Below are 17,282 nucleotides of genomic sequence, written 5' to 3' on the forward strand. Positions count from 1 at the left end.
CCGCAGCGTTATAAAAGAGGAAGAGGAAAAGGCATGCAAACAGGGACAGGGGGCTCAGTGCTGTGACTGCCTTGTAAATATGGCTCTTGAGCTTGGGAGGTGATATTTCACCTCTCTGTAGAGTATTTCAGAAGCCAAACGTGGCCCACCAGTATTTTACGAGCTGCTATTTGAAGGCCGTTTCCCCTTCGGAGCCTGGCCTGGCCTGGCCCGGCCATCAAAAAGGGAGACAACAACAGCCTCAAAACAATTGTTTTGCTATAGCGGGGAAGGGAATAGATCCCTCTTCCAGCGGTTATTGCCCAGCTGTCCTGGAAATGCTCCTACTGCTGAGGCAGGGAGAGGCTTCCAGCGCTGGAGCAAGACGCCTTCCATCAAAACAATTGTGTCCTGCCTTCCCCCTCCTTACCCTCTTCCTAACACGAAGGAAAATACCACAGTGCATGGAAATACACATAGGCAAATAAATCCTCCCCTGAAGGCTCTTCTAGTGAATATGCATAGCACGGCTGGCCATAAAAGTTACTCTAGGCAGGGAATAACGGTGTGTAGAAACCCACAGAACTGCACCTCCCATCACAAAAATGAGTGTGAATGTGTGTGTATACACAGTTTTTTGGGAGGGGTGTGTGTTTGGAGGGGGTGGGATGGATGGTTAGCAGTGAAGAAGCAGCCTGCTTACAGAAAAACCTAAACACATGCAAGGCTTCTAAGTAAGACCTCTCCTAACTGGACACAGCCTGCTTGCTGTTGAACACGTTTTCTCTTCCCAGAGATTAAATTTGGTGACCCTAGACAAATAGATAAATAAATAAATAAATAAATAAATAAATAAATAAATCTCAGTCCCTATTTCCATTGTAGCAGCTGCACTGAGATGTCTGTAAGTTTAACCAACAAGAGCCACAGTAAACCCATTCCTGCTTCCCAGCATGTAAAATGGATATGATGGAAGGATACAGTGAGACACCAGCTAAGCTGCAAGTGCAGGATGTCTGAGAGGGATGGTGCAGCAGGGAGAGGCGCGTGGATGCCACGGCATAGGTTAGAACAGGTTGAGGGCAGCAAATCTATACGTGCTTTTGGTGTTTTCCAGGGTGGAAGTCTTAGCTTTAAGAAAAAAAAAAAAACAACTCTCTCTGTTTGTGACTTGAAAGTCAAAGCCATTTCCTTCCAGGTTCTCACTCCTGTGAGTCTGAGCTCATGTAACGTTAAGAAAAATCTAGCAATAAACCCCAAAATATAAAATTCGTATTGTATATTTAAAGGGAACCTCTTACTTTATATAACTCAGGACACATTGTCTCTTCTCAGAGAGAACGGGGGTGAAATCCTACACATTAGTTTAGGAAAAAAAAAAAAAAAAGAAAAGAAAACACGTTTTAAAATTACATCCATGTCAGCTTTAAAGAAAATTATTGCTGATGTCTTTTTGAGCTTGGAAATATAACTGTAGGATGCAGTTTTCCCCTCCCCCTCTGCCCCTCCACCCCCTCCCTTCTCAACCAAAAAAAAAAAAAAAAAAGAAAAAGCAACAGAATATATAAAGCTCCTCTGATTAACAGTTTAGGTGCAGAACCCTATTTATAGGGTACACGTTCTCCTGTGCTGCCTCGGTCCTCCAGCCTGTAGCGGTACATTATTGATGCAGCTGCAAGTGCTCAAAGCTTAAACAATATTTTTTCCGAAAGCCCCAGCAGCCCGCCCGGGAGGAAGGTGGGGACAGGCTGGCGATGGAGTCCTGAATGTTACTCCTCCAGTTTCAAGGACATCTTGCTGATGAGGATTTGGTTAATGGAGGAGAACTTATGTCCTAGCGGTGACGTCATTGGGTCCCAATGTAATCCTCTTGTGCTGAACCCAATCAGCAGATGTGCTGAGAGCCGGGATGCGGAGAAGAAGCTCTAATCCCTTAGACTGGATGAGATCAGCTGAAACAGCCAGGACTAGACCCCAAACCCCTCTGCTAGGAAGATCAAGAGAAAAGGGATAAATTGAGAGAGACGCCTCATAACCCCTTTAAAGAGCTTTGGAGAAGAGAAGAGAAAGATGGGTGGTGCACCAAGTTCATCTTGCTTTTAAAGCCTAGCGGGAGCCTGGTTTTCACTCTGATGAGGTCCTTCTGCATTGTTCCAGGGCAGGAGGAGAAAAGAGAAAAAAAAAAAAAAGAGAGAAAGAAAAGGAAAAAAAAAAAAGAGAGAGGAAAAAAAAGTCTGAAATTCAAAGATAATGAGAGACTAGGCGCCTTTCTTATTCATCTCCAGCTTGCCTACACAAAAACAAGCGTCCTGAGCCACGGGAGGGCGTTTGCACTGGATCTGAGCGAGGAGCGGAGTTTGTGCCGCCGGAGCCGCCGGGCGCCGCGTCCACGAGTGGGTAAATCCGCTACGAGCGGGGCTCCGGCTGTGAGCGCGGGGTGCGGGCGACAGTGGCGGGGAGCGACCGGCTCTATCGCTAACTTGGAACAGCATCAGGATTTTTTCCTCCCCTTGTGCAAGCGACCTTAATGGGCTTGTGATTTTTTTTTTTCCTTTTCCTTTTCTTTTTTCCTCTTTTTTTTTTTTTGACAAAAAGAAAGGGAGGAAGGGGAGGGGGTGAGGATTTTTCAGACGCGATACCTAGAGAGAGAAATCGTCCTAAATTCATATGGCGACTCTTAAGTCCGACGGCGATCGACGAAACCGGTTTAATTGCTTTACCCCTTTTCAATCCCTCTCAATTTTTTTTTAATTTTTTTTTTTTGCATTGCAATTAATTTTTTTAATGGAGCGATTATTGTGCCGAACCGCAGCGGAGCGGAAAGCTGGGAAAACGCGTGTTTAACCTCCGCCGGTTTCCCTTCAAGAGGAGAGAAATCGGCTCCTTTGCCTGGCCAGCAAAGACAAACGCATGAGCGGGATTTTCATTTCGCTCCTGGGAGGGAGCGGGGGTCCCCCGCATCCCCCGCATCCCCAAGCCGGCTGCCCGGGGCTCGGACGGCGGCGGCACGGCGGGGGGTTGAGATCCTCTCCCGCAGCCCCGGGACCGGGGGGGGCTGTGAAGCATCTCCGGGCGCTTCGCCGCCGCTCCTGCCTCCGTGCCGGGACGCGCCGCACGGCACCGGCAGCCGGAGGTTTGTTGCGAGCTGTCCTTGGCGCTACTGGCTTTATTAGTACTATTAATTATTATTACCACCACCAGCAGCCGCATTTTTCTCGCTGGTAGGGCCGGAACTCGGGATGTGTCCGTCCTCTGTCCGTCCCTCTGCCCCCGGGGCTGCTCCGCTCCCGGCGCTCAGCATCTGGCCGGGTGCGATGCAGCGGGAGGGAGGGGGGGGGGAAGTCGGAGGGGCTCAGGGGGCGATGCTGACCCCAGCAGGGCGAGGAGCGAGGGGATGGCAGCATCACCCGGCCCGCAAGGCAAACCCTTCTCCCCTCCCTTCCTCCGCTCCCCACCGCCCCCGGCCCCGCGGCCGCCCCGGCGGAGGGGGGCCCCGGGCGGCGGGGAGGGCGGCCGGCGGTCCCGGCGGGGTGGACCCTGCACTGACAGCCTCTCTCTCTTTCTCTCTCCCCCCCGCTCTCTCCCGCAAGCCCCGCTCGCCGCCTGCCCTGCTCCGAGCGGGGACAGCCCGAGCCCCTCTCTGCGTGTTCACAGCGGACCTTGATTTAATGTCCATACAATTAAGGCACGCGGTGAATGCCAAGAGAGGAGCCTCACAGCTTCATTTTCATGGAAATTGGGGACATAAACCCTCTAATTACACTTAACAACAGCCACGGAGCGATCTATGGAGCATCCTCGGCCTTTTGACAAATAGGAGTAACAATGCGCCAGCGCCCGGCGGGGCAGCTGTCTCCTCGCATTAACGGGGGCACGGGGGGAGGCGGGGGGAGGCCCCGCTCCGGCCCCGCCGGGGCTTGCGGGGGCTCCCGGCGTACAAAGGGCAAGAGGAGAGGCAGGACAATGCGGGCAGAGCTGGGGGGGGCCGCGAGCAGGGAGCGGGGCGTGGGCGGGGGGGGGTGACAAGTGGCCCCTCGCTGCAGAGCGAGGGACCCCCCTCCCACGCAAAGGGACACCCCCGCCCTCCCAGCCTCCACAATGTCTTTCAGAGCTCTCTGGAAAAAATACCTCTTTGGAGGTTTTTTGGGAGGCGGGTGCTTTTTGCTTAATTTTTTTCACTTGCTATTTTTTGGTTTTATTTTTGCCGTTGCCCCTGCAATGCTCCTCCCTCGTGTGGGAGCTCGGCCATGCAGCCCCTGCTGCTCTGCAGAGCCACGACACAGGTCCAGGGTCCTGTCCTACCCATCTGACTGCCCTCGTAGCCCCTTTGCAACTTAACTGTTCACAGAACTAAATTATGAGCCTGCTTTTTTTTTCCAAAAGCAGGGCCGGCAAGGTGAGGGGCTGCAGCACTGCAGCCTCCCCAGTGCCACCTCCAGCCCATCACTGCAGCCTGCAAGATGGCACACATCCCTTTTTGCAGTCTCCAGAGAGACTGCAGTAGCCCACATCGGTCCTTAGGCTAGGCTTTAGACCTCAATAAATCTCTGTTGTAAGACTTGTGTATTCAACTTCCTAAAGACGTGCCAAGCCCTAAGTTTGCACTTGGGCAAGGGAAGATCTAATTATTTGTCTGCAAAAAACCTTAGAGCTGGACTCAGCCTCATACACACGACTCTCTGCACACCCTCCTCTCTTCATCCCTGCTCCACTTTTATCAGCATTGCGTCTCTCCAGGGAACCAAGGCCATAGACAGCTCCATCCTCCATCCCTGCAGTGCTCAATATGGGACACACAACCTTGTCTGCGACGGAGATGGCAGTAACAGGGCACTTGCCTTGTTCAGGAAGGGGGGAAAGGAAAGCCTTACTGCACTTTGTGGGATTACTTGATTTCACGTGTGAAAAGCGGGTGCTTTCAGGTAGGGCTCCTGCGGGAAGCGGGACAAGGAGAGGGAAGAGGCAGAGGACGCGGACTGTGGAGGACAGGCAGCAGTGTGGTGCTGAGGGAGGGAGCTGCTCCCTGCTCCAGAGGCTGCTCTGCAGCGGGGGTGTCACACAACCAAGCGGTTGTGAACAGGTCATGCCTCCAAGCCTGGCAAGAGACAGGAGTGAGGGCACACTGGATGCCCATACAGCTACACGGAGCAGTGCAGAGACTCGTTCCTCTCTGAGGGACCTGATCCTGAGCACTGCTCCAGCAAGGCCAGGTACCCTCTAACTGCAGCGGCTCACAGGGCAAGAGGCTGCGAGGTGCAGGAGGGCCCAGCTTCATCAGGAGCGCCCTAGAGATCCTTAAAACAAGCTGGATTTTTCTCCTCCCTCTTTCCTAATAGGTTAGCACAAGTACTGAGGTGTTGGGAGACCTGCTTGCTCCCACATCCATCAAGTGCTGCAAGGCCACAGGACAAATTTTGACCTCATTTGCCCCACCATAAGTCATGGGCTATGTGGTGACGGGATTCGCTGCTGGGGGAAAAGAACATCTCTGATCTTTTCCATGTAACCCTGTGGAGGCAGATCTCCAGCCATGGGGCAGTTCTGCTCTTGAACTAGTCCTTGGTTCTTTGTAAAGCAGGTAGGGAGGAACAAGAAGCCAAGTGCAGGGAGACAGATCCCAATAAACCTAAAGCTGGCATTGACAGAAGGGAGCACTCCAAGGTAATCTGCAGTGCAGCAGGAAAGCTGCTGGCTTCCTCCAGGGGCCACCAAGAGGCCAAGGATAGCTCTGAAGGAATGCAGGTAACTGGAGGGGGCTGTGTGGGGTCCAGCAGACTGGACTGGGCCTGGTCCCCAGATTGGGGCACAACAGGGATTGAGAATCAAAATCAGTTGTGCCAAGATGGCGCAAGACAGATGCTCATCCTGGACCAGATCCCTCTCCTGGTTTGCAGGGGAGGGTGTTGCACAGACCCCTCAAAAAACAGGACTGCCTCCATTCTCAAATATTCTCTTCTCCCTCAGGCTTCCTATGTGCTCCCCTCTTGGCCAAGAGGGGATTGGTTTAGGAGGTTGGATCACTTGGATGTAACCCTCTTCCCCCACACAAAGCCCCCTCCAATGCACCCACATCCTATTGCTCCCTTCCCTGCCTGGCAATAGCAGTCCCTGTCCCCAGGCTGCAGCTGGGGGGCTGCTGGGGGACTGTCCCCAGGGGCTCCCTGCTGTGTGTGCACGAGCCAGTGGCTGCAGCACGGCCAAGGGGGGCTCATTCACACACACCCCACCGACCTCGGGGGCCACTGCTCTGCAACGAGCCCTTCCCAGCAGTGTGACAGCAAAGGAGACAGCGAGAGTCCAACCAGCTGCACCTGGCAGAGGGAAAAGCCAGGAATGCCAGTGATGGAGCTGGCTGTGCTTCCACACTGCACTTTCCCTGCTCGTACACTGACTCCTCTTTAGGTAAGTCAAGGCTCAGTCGCCCAGGAGGAGAAGGTTATTGCACAGAGACCACTGTATGTCCACAAAACTGCCCTCCCCTGCCTCCTCCATTGCCTTTTCTGCTCAGTGGTGGATTCCCAGGTTCTCAGGGGTATGATCCAGCTCCTCAGCCGTGGTTGCTGGTGATCCCACAGCGATTGCTGGCCGGCTTGGAGGCTTGATCCAGGCTGCTCAGATGAAACAGTTGCCCCCAGAGCAGCATCATTAGCCACACAGCAAGGACAGCACTGCCACCAAGTCACCTCTGGTCACAGGCACCACCTCCTCGACATTCAGGAGGATTTATCCAGGATCAGATGTACCCCTGTGCCATCACAGCTTGTCCAGTTTCCTGATGGGAAAGTCTTGGGCAATATGAGCTGGTCTTTACAACAATGGGTCTGGATCAGGCCATTCTGTGATAGAGTCAACACAGAGGAGAAATTACCTTATTTCCCCTGTACAATTCCCCCACACTCAGGAGAGTGATGGTTTCCTCTCAACATGGGAAAGCACAACTGGATCCAAGTTGAGGTGAGAAGGAAGAATTACCTTCTACCCTCTAAGCACCTCTTCCTTGCAGATGTACACAAAGCACCAGCCTCCACTTCATATCCACATGACAACTGCTCAGGGAACGGCTTTGCATATGACTGGTTCATCCTACACAAGTCCTGACATCAGTTACTCAGGACAGGTTAAAAAAACGGGTGTCTCTGCTCTCAAATCACCACAGGGCAGACAGAGTTGCCTTTTCACCCCACTGTGTGTGCCAGGGAGGCCTCAGGTTTGAGCTACATCAAGAAATAACAGGGACCACTTGCAAACAGAGTAAGGAGAAACCACCCTGGACAGAGGCCCAGCCTCGAGGAAGGTTTGATGACATGGATGGATAAACCTAAGAAAGAAAGAGGTTGGGGAAAAGAGGATAACAGTCAAGTGCACAAAAGGCTGCTGTAAGGGAGAGAACCAGCACATTTCCAGGGCTGTGTAGGTAGTCGTGGGCTCGGCCTGCACCAGGAATGATTCAGGCAATAGGAAAAGAGCCTTCTGGTGGAAAGGATAGAGAAACATTGGGACAACCAGGGAAGGGGGAGAAATTCCTGTCCAGGAAAGATAGTGGGGAAGCACCTAGGAGTCCTAAGCCAGCACTGGTCCCTCCAGCCTCAGGCAGAAGGTGGTATCACTTATCTATTTCTCCTCATAGTATAGCAAAGTCCCCAGCCACCCTCATGTTGTTTCCTAAGCCCAGAGGGTTCATCTTTGTCTCCACAGAAACAGGAAAGGTACCACTGCTCAAGTGACAATGACAGAGCACAGCGTCTTGTCATTCTCATACAAAACCAAGGTTGAGGTATCCCAACAGTAGTGATCAAATTCAAGCACCACCTTTTTTCCTCCAGAAAGATAGAAACGGAATGTTTTTTTCATCAGTCCTACAGAAATAATCCTGTTTGGGATTACTTCCTCACATAGTTTGTCTCAAGTCAGCTCAGAACCAATTGAGAGCATTATCAAGGTATAATACCCTCAGGTGACATCCCAGAGGGATTGCTATTTTCTTTCACCTCCTAATAGCTCCCTCTGGATGGACTGCACACCTTCATGGGTATGTTTGCAGAAACAGAGGAAAACACCGATAATTGGATGTGTGTAGGATTATACATATATACAATACAGCTGTATCTGAAGAGATATATTTACAATATATATTCATACACATAATATGTATATATTATACAGCTGTACCCCTGCCCAGGGGAGTTGCAAAGTCAGACAGGGAAGGATTTAAAGCACTCACTGAAGGACCCTGGAGTCTGCTCTACTCTCAAGGGAGGGGAGAGCAGATTTTTTTAGGCTGTCAGGATGATTCACCTCACCTGCAGCACAGCTTTCCCAGTCTGGGTTGCCCAGGTTCTGACACCAGAAAGTGAGACTCTTAGCACAGCACCCTCCCTCACTGCAGAGCCTGCCTGTATTTGAGTAGCTTCCCTGTGCTGTTTGTGGAGCGGCTCCAGCCCTGTGAGAGCACAGGGATCACTTTCACAGGCTGCTCCCATAACCCTGTAAGTAACCCCACCGTCAGCTGCTGCCCAGCTTAAGCAGGCAACGCCTGTTTAAACTTTCATCGCCTCTAGTACAAAGAGAGAACCGAGATAAAACCAGTTCCTGCAGAACAGAGGAGACAAAAGCGGGACAAAGCCACCGTGCCTCTTGCAAAGGGCCCGGTGACCGCAGGATGGCATCACTGTCGCTTCTCCTGCAGGGACACCAGGGCCGTGCCAGGGGCTGGAACAGAGCGGGGAGGGCTGGGCAGGAACGCTCCTGCTGACAGACTACCCGGCCTTTGGGCCTCCCGGGTGGTGCTTCTGTCACTGAACCGCCGATGAATGATTCAGTATCCTGGACTTACACAGGCCCTGAGCTACGAATTTGGTTTCAAGATTGTGGCTTGAATTAAATTTCGTTCTGGACTGAGAGGAGGCAGCTCTTGCCTCCTCCCGCCAGTCCAGCCCTGCTTCCTCTGCAGCCAGAGCCATCTCTCTGCTCTGGCATTTACAGAAACACGCAGAAGCGATGTTCTATCAGATCCTTTCACCCTCAGCCTTTTAGTCCATCGCTCCTGCCTCCCACTGGCTTTGCCACTTTGACTCAGCTCTGAAGCCCTGTTTCCTTGCAGAGGAAAATCAGGCACCCTGCAGCCTGGTACCCACCCCTCCTGTCTCCTGATGGCCCCTCTGCAAAGCACAGGAGGCTGCTCGGGAAGAGGCAGGTATCCCTGGCACCGCTCTCCTCCGGATGGGAGCCATGGCTGCTGCCGGGCACACGGTGGCACTCGCTCTCCATCCCAGCAGAGCTGCGGGAACCAGCAGCCGATGCAGGATGCAAAGCAGGCGCTGGGTTACTGCTCTGTGTCAGAAGATGCGTGCACCGTTCCTTCCCTGCATACCCTGCCCCTCCGTGGATCCTCAACACCAGCTGTCATGCTCGGGCTCAGGTCCTTTCTCTCACAGGCACCAATTCTGGATGCCAAGGGCTGCTACTTCCATGGACACGCTGGATGTTGGCCCAGAGCTCATTTCTAAGATGACAAGGCTGGAAGTGTGCAAGAAGCAAACACTTTCCTGCTGGTCTGCAAACTACCACTGCGATAAAAGCAGACCATCTGAAGCTTTTCCTCCAGTAAGGATGGAAGGTTACAGCCTCCACCTAACTCATTTCCACAGACTTCCCAACTGAGACACATGAACATGCTCCTTCTCCATCCCCAGAGGCAGCACAAGTCTCTTATTCCCCAGCCCTGCCCCTCCCCAGTTAACCCAGCTTCCAGGGAGAATGGATGTTTCCCTAGCACTTCACTGCACAGTGGTAACTTCCAGCCTTCTCCCACCACCTCAATCCAGGAAAACTCATGCCCCTTCCCATATGGAAATGCCAGCTGGTGTAGAGAGGTTAATGTTTTGTGCAAAGCAGTGATCAAAGGCTTGCTTGCAGCTGCTGAGATTGATTTTAGCTATTGCACAACACAAGAAGATGGCTCACCTTTCCCCCAACAGCATCTCCAAACAGGGAATGATATTTAAATGAGACCTACCTAAATGAGAACTCACCTAAAGTGATGTGTCAAATTTCTTTCATTCAGATGGGGAGGTGGGGGTACAGAGCAAGGAAAAGGAGGAGGGGGTATGTGCCCATGAGATAATGTGTCAGGAGCTTGTACATCAACTCACAGGAGAGAGGACTTGTATCACATGCTTGTAAATGGGCAATTTCCATTTTAGAGGGGTTACTTGTACCTTGGTACCCTCACAAAAGACTCCCCAGGGCCCTGCAGCAAGAGAGGTTGTGCAGTGTCAGTACCAAGGCACAACCCGGGGGCAACCCAGTCGTAGGCTTGGAGTGTAAGGCATGAGGAGCTGACACTTGAATGTCTGGAAATAAATTAAGGGAGAGAGGGAAGATGTCGAACTGGGATGTAGCAAAGCAGCGCTGGAAACTGGCCAGTGGAAGCAGGAGGACATAGGGGCTGTTTTGCTGGGCTGCCTGGCAGTCCTGCTGTAGATGCTGCTGGCAGCACAAACCCTTCCCACCCAAATCTCCCCCTTCTCTCAGTGCAAGACGCAGCTAGACAGCCAGTCATTTACACTGCCAAATCCTGATGCAAAACCTTACCTCTGGAAGCCTGTCATTTCACAGCTAAATTCAGGTGCAGACCCCAGAGACAGAAAAGCTTTTGGCATCGTTACAGGAAAAGATCTAGAAGTGCTGTAGGAAGTTACATTCCAATTAGCTTCACATCAACGGTGGGGTAAAGCATTACAAAGCATTTAAAAGATCAAATGCAAAAGCACAGCTTGAGTAATAGGGACCAAGGTGATTTCAGCAAGGAACAGTTGTGGTTAATCTGATGGAGCTCTTTGAGGCTGTAACTGCTACAGCAGCCAAAGGGGAGGCAACAGGCAGAGCACAATTAGGTTTGCAGCGTGCAGTGGACAGGGCTTTGCAAAAGAAGCTAATGACTGAGATGGGGAGTCCCAGAATAAGTGGATGTGCTGTGGCTTAATGCTCTGGAAATTGCCCAGAAACAAAGATGCAAGCAGGAAGGGATTAATGGAAACCTTCTGTGTCAGAAGGAAATTATTCTCGGGATGGAGCAATACAGGCAGCTTGTCTGGAGCAGAACAAAAACCAGTGAGGTAAGACAGAGAGCTTCCTGGGGCAGGGGGCACATTTCAGTCCTGAACATCATATTCCACGACCCCTCATGCCCCAAATAAATAATTCCCTCCTTTTTTTCAGACAGAGCTCCTGGGATTTTGCTTTTTTGTTTTGTTTGTTTGCTTTTTTTCTCCGTCACTTTCTTCTGCTCTAATGCTGTTTGCTTTGTTGGAGGTTTCTGTTTGTGTTTTTTTGGGGGTTGTTTTGTTTTCAGAGGGTTTTATTTGGTTATTGTTGTTTTTTTAAACAAAAACAGAAACTTACTCCAGAACAAACCATGCCAGCAGCATGCACAGGCCCCATCCATGTGGGGCTGTGATCACATCCCGTGCTTGGAAGCCCAAGCATGAGCTATGTCAGATGGTGCCAACTGGGAGTTACACTCCCCACATCCTTCCCTGCATTCTGCAAATCTGCAGGCAAATGGGAATGGCAGGTGAGGAACAGAAAGGCCTCCTTTTGTACCCATTAGCTTTGGGAAGAGTCTTGCAATGTAATAGTCTGACACACATGAGAACAAATTCCAAGCAAATGGCACCTAAAAACCATCTCACTTTCTGGGGCTTAGTAACCTGAGAGCAGGGACATGAGACAAAGCTCCAGCCTTAGCCTTGTTAGTTGTTGTGCTCACAAGACAGACCAATTCTCACCTCTAAGTACATCAGTGCAAACACCCCAGTCCAAAGGGCTCCCCACCTTCTGGGAGTCACATCTGGAAGTCAGAGTCAAGCACGGCATAGGTCAGGGGGAAAAAAAAAGGGTAAAATATGCTTGTCTCCTGGAACACCCAGTCCAAAGGGATCAGAAACCCATCCTGACCTCAGGGCAGCAGAGGACACACAGGTAATGAATCTGTTTGCCAGAGAAGATGGTGATGTGGGGGGTCACCACACTCATACAATTTACCACAAACCAGCTTATTTTCACATGAATTTACTTCTCAATTCAACAGGTGTAAAGAACTCTGGGAACAAGTTACCAGTTACATCATGTAACCTTGGAGTGATCCATATATATCTATACATTTAAACTAATGCAAAGGCCGTGCCCCATCACAAACATCTCTACAAAGGCATCCTAAATATGCAGTTGGGCCCATGTAAAGAGTCAAAGACCTGACTAGCTCCCTTTAGCACATCTAACTGAGCTCTGCTGATGGCCACCAAAATGGCAATGCTGTCAACTCCATCAGCAATGACCAAATTAGCACCAGGGAGATGATCAGATCTCTGCAGTGGGCTTCTTGGCAGGCAGTTTGCTATTACCTTTCCTCCAGCTTTGCTAATTCTGATCCTTTACCCTCCACTAGCTGTGCGGCCTGGGATGTAAATCCAGATCACTGAAATAAGGTTTTTTGTTTTTTACAGTTAGGGGTTTCAATTAAAAAAACAAAGTACTGGCAGGTTTGCAATGGGGAGGAGAGCAGCCCTCCGTAACAGAGCTCGTGTTGTAAGCCAGTGTTACTACTAGAGAAAAGATAACTCTGAATAAAACCCTTATCTTATCAGAGCTTTTACACTGTCAAAGAATTGCAGAGCTTCCCATACCCATTGCTTTTTTAATTTATCTTAAAGTTGTTCCAGGAAGAAAAAGCCATCCTTGCAGAACCCCCTTGTCATGGGTGGGCTGTAACCACCCACCACAGGATGTGCTTTTTACAGCATGGACAGCTGGGCAGACACCACACCAGACCACCTGCCTGACAAAATCTGTGAAAAAGGGGCTGCTTTCCCTTGTTTGTATCTCTGAGAACAGTACCTGATGTACACTGAGCCTTCCAGACCTCCTCCCTCCTCTGCTATTTTATTTCATTGTTAATCATCCCACTTTTCTCTTTGTTAGCATCATTAATACCTTTAATGCACTCTTATAAAAAGCACAGTGAGATTGCCAGCTAGTGGAAATCAGCAGTGTCTGGGGCTGTGCCAATTCCCTTCAGCTCAGACACACAGTCATAGTTACCACCTTTCTATTAGTGTGAAGAAAAAGCCATCACTGTTTCTCCATGTGCCTCTCTTCTTGGAAGCAAACACATATGTGTGTACACATATCTATATGTAATATACACACTCATATACATAAAGCTACTACATAGCAGAAAAATCCCAGTGTTTACTCCAGAGTGTGATTTATTTGAAAAACTAATGGCTTATTATGTGCACAATGTTCTTATTCTACTGAGGATGAAAAGTGCCTTGGAGAATGAAGTCTGAGAACTAACTGAATTGGAAATGATGACATTAGATCACAAAGAAAATCCATTTTAACTATCCAGGACTCTGAGGCTCCTGTTTGTACAACATTTCCTGTGGGCAGAGGTGCCAGAGAGGCAGTGCCTACAAATCTCCTTTTCTCTGTGATGTGATGGCTCTTGTAACTAACCTTTCAAACAGACTCAACATGCAGTCACCAGGCTAGAGACGCTTTCTGCCTCTGGACAAACCTTACCAGACTGAATAATGGCACAGCTGGGTTCCTGGGAATAATTCAAACACCTTCTTTATTGCTCCATGAGCAACAACCGAGGGATACTGCAACAGTCACAAGCCTCCCAGGAAAGCCCATGTGGGCTTCTCACTGCAGGTGTGCTGGGAAAGCTGATGGCCAAGCCACAGGGAAAGATTGTTCCTTACCAGACTGACAGGCTAAAACCAGGAATTCCTGTTTCTTGTCAGAGGAAACAAAGAATAACTGCAGTTTTAACGTTTTAGTTGTAATTTCTGTTTTACAGAGGTCAAAATCAGAAAACTAGGGGACACAGCTGATCGTCCTGTCTTTCCATTTATCTCTAACGTAGCCATGCCCTCACACTTTAAATAACAAATAAGAACAGAAATCACAGGACTACTTGCACATTTGCCACCTTCCCCCCTCGGCTTTGCTCAGGTTTCTCTTCCCTGGCCCCCACTGTGCCTTTCTGCTCGCCCTGCAGAACCCAGGGGGACTCTCACGCTCCACTTGCAGGACAAGCTTTCTCCGGGCTTTTGACTATGAAAGACCTCTGTGCTCAGAGTATTTCTGAATGGAAAACTGCACCTGCTCCCCGACTGAAAAAGCACAAAAGCACAGCTTAGCAAATGTCTTATGTGTGTTTACTTACCCTCTTCATCACCTCGATGGGCCACTCTGCAGAGCATCAGCCCATCAGGAGGAGGCGAGAAGGAAAGGAGCTGTGTGTTCTCTTGAGTCATAACACAGGTCATACTCTCCAGAGCAGATGATGATTTTGATTATGTTTCTGAGAATGGTTATGCCTCACAAACCACTCGGATTTCACCAGGAGGCTTTTGGATTTTAACAGGAGGAACCTCTGTGCAATTTGTTATCTGCAGGTTCATATCCTTGCTTGTATTTATTATTTAAAATAAACTCTAATGGATTAATAATTTTTAAAAACCTGTCTAAAGATCAGCCTGTCTGCTGCTCTATTATACATACTCTCCATTTTATCTTCCACTATCATGTTCTTTGAAATAATTAAATTAGCAACACACAGTGTTTTCCCATCCTCAGCAAGGTCAGTAAGTTCAGGAAAAATCTAAAATGATACCTGGCTCATAAAATTTCTCTTCTTCCCCATCTACTATTTTACTCACTATGGGCAGATTACATTTCCCATGGGAGCTCATTAGTGCTGCTCTTTGCTCAGCATGGGGAAATCTTTTGGAGTTGTATTTACTCCCAGCTGATAAAAATTGCTTTTTGTTTCTTCTCACGACTCACTGCCCATCGCTCCCCAGTTCTGAGGTGGCATTTTGAGAAAGGCAAAGCTTTTGGACCGAAGAAACCCCACCATGCTTCCAACCTTGATGCTGCTGCTGCTGCTGAAGGAACGAGCTGCCAAGATCTGCGACCCAAGCACGCAGCCAAGGCACAGGGAAAGATTGTTCCTTACCAGACTAACAGGTTAAACCCAGGAATTCTCGTTCCTTGTCAGAGCTAACAAGGAGTTATTGCAGTTGTAATGTTTTAGTTGTAATTTCTGTTTCACAGAGGTCAAATATATAAAGCTAGAGGACACAGCCTCCCTCGCCCTCACTTTTAAAATGCTGCACTCCAGAGTGACACAACGCACGGCTACACCTCCTTAATTGGTTCTTTTGTTCCAAATTTCTGTGGCTGATCTGGCATTAGTGAAAAAAGCATAAGTCCCTGAACACTGTGAAATAAGCCAGCTTAGTTAAGCAGGTACTACAGATAAAAAACAAGGCAAAACAACAGTGAACTTGGTGTGATTAAGTGTCTGACCACCCGAGTGCTGCCAACAGTTCAGCTTCAGTACACCACAATTTAAAATTTCGATTTAAAGGCAGATCTTAAAGTTTTGCAGCATGAGGACTGAAAAGGGTAAAATATGAGAAAAATACACACAATTTGCTGGTGGCTTAAGGCAGTAAACCTGCTCTGGTATCTCAGAATCTAACACTGTCCCAGAAATCAATATTCTACAAATTTTACAAACTTCTCTGAAATAGATTTATATTAGGAAAAAAAATTTCATACACACCAATGGAGTGAGGAAGCCAAAGAATCTCCATAAATCCCCAGACTTTCCAAAATCCACTCTTTCCCGAATGTGCCGAGTATCCAGAAGTTTCACCCCAAAGAGGGTGCAGAAGCAGCCACTCTGCCAGTAACTTCAAAAATGGTGAATCTGGGCCCACTACACAGCACGTGCAAGTCATTAATTAGAAAATGACTTGCCATCCAGGTGTAGACAATGATCTGATGTGTTGCTTCTTTGCCCTAATGACTCCCACCCCCTCAAGGTTTCAACGGAATTCCACTAAATACTGTCCCAACAAAGTGCTTTCAGCTGCAAGAATCCCAACGTTCAGTTTCTCTGCCACCAAGTGCTTTCAGCTGAAACAGGTTGTTACAGGAGAGCCAAGAGCAGCAGGAACAGTTCCTACTACATCAGTGATTTCTAACTTCTTAGGAGGGTTTGCAGATCACTAACTTCCAGGGAGGTGCAGAGCTCTCCTAGAGGGTCAGATGTTATCAATAATCAACGTGCTCAAGTTATAATTTGCAGATCCACAGAACAGGGCACAGAAATCAAAGTAGATATAAATGATGGAAAGAAGCTCCCAGTAATATCTGTATAAATTGATGTATCATTTGCTGATAAAATTTACTTTTTTCCTATTCTCGCTTCACAGATGGTGAGGGGGGAAAATAATCAAGGAGGTTGCTTGCAATATGTATTGCTGCCCAAGGCAATGCATTAATAATCTAAAAATACCTGGAGAATGTATATTTGGTAAAACAAGTATTTACACCTCTTTCCCACTGTCTTCATTATTGAAATCACAGCAAAACACCAGATCCTACTGATTTAGCAGCAGTTGGACATTAGAAATGCATTTGGTGAAGACTTTACTGACTGTCTGTTGTCATGGTAACATCCCAGGTAAAAATAATTTCTCGAATAACTTATAAACAGACAGATGGCATAAAACCTCCTACGCTCTCCAAATTGAAGGAGATTCAGTAAAAGACAGTCAAAGACAGTGTTGATGCCAGTTCTGTGAAGTCCTGCATGTTGAAGAAGGCACATCTCCAAGGTCTTGCTTGTGCTGGCAGTAACTCACCTCAGAACATGAACAAAAGGGAGATCAGGACGTTACAGGAAGTGATGAGACACAAGTCAAGTCAGCACTCTTGTGTAGGCTCTCCCAAGGGATTACCAAGGTGCCCTGAAATGATGATCCTACATAAAATAAAGAAATTAATCCCGTACTGTAACAGGGAACAAAAGCTTTTCTTGGAATTGCTGAAGCCCTGCCCTGCTTATTCTCTGGCAAGGAAATGAGAAATACCACAGACTGCCCTCACGTTGCACGTGCAATACACATCAGTGCATCTGCAATATGCAATTTTAAAGCTTTTTCTTTTTTTTCAACATAAGCTTTCTGAAGACAGGAAAGCTGCAAAATCAGTAACATTCATGCCCAAGACAATCCCCTGCACCCTTACATTAGGACAAAGCACCAACACGTGAACTGGAAGTTGTACTCAAGATGATGTCACCTATGAAACAGCCCATTGGACTGAACCACGTTCCTCGTGAAATCCAAAATCTCCCTCTGCCAAGTCACGCCCCAATTAAGTCATTTCAACATTCTGACTCAACTCTCTTAATTCTAAAAATAGGCTAAACA

Source organism: Manacus candei, unplaced genomic scaffold (assembly GCF_025592945.1).
Source record: "Manacus candei isolate 608988 ecotype Guabito, Panama unplaced genomic scaffold, ASM2559294v1 h1tg000057l, whole genome shotgun sequence".
NCBI lineage: Eukaryota > Metazoa > Chordata > Aves > Passeriformes > Pipridae > Manacus > Manacus candei.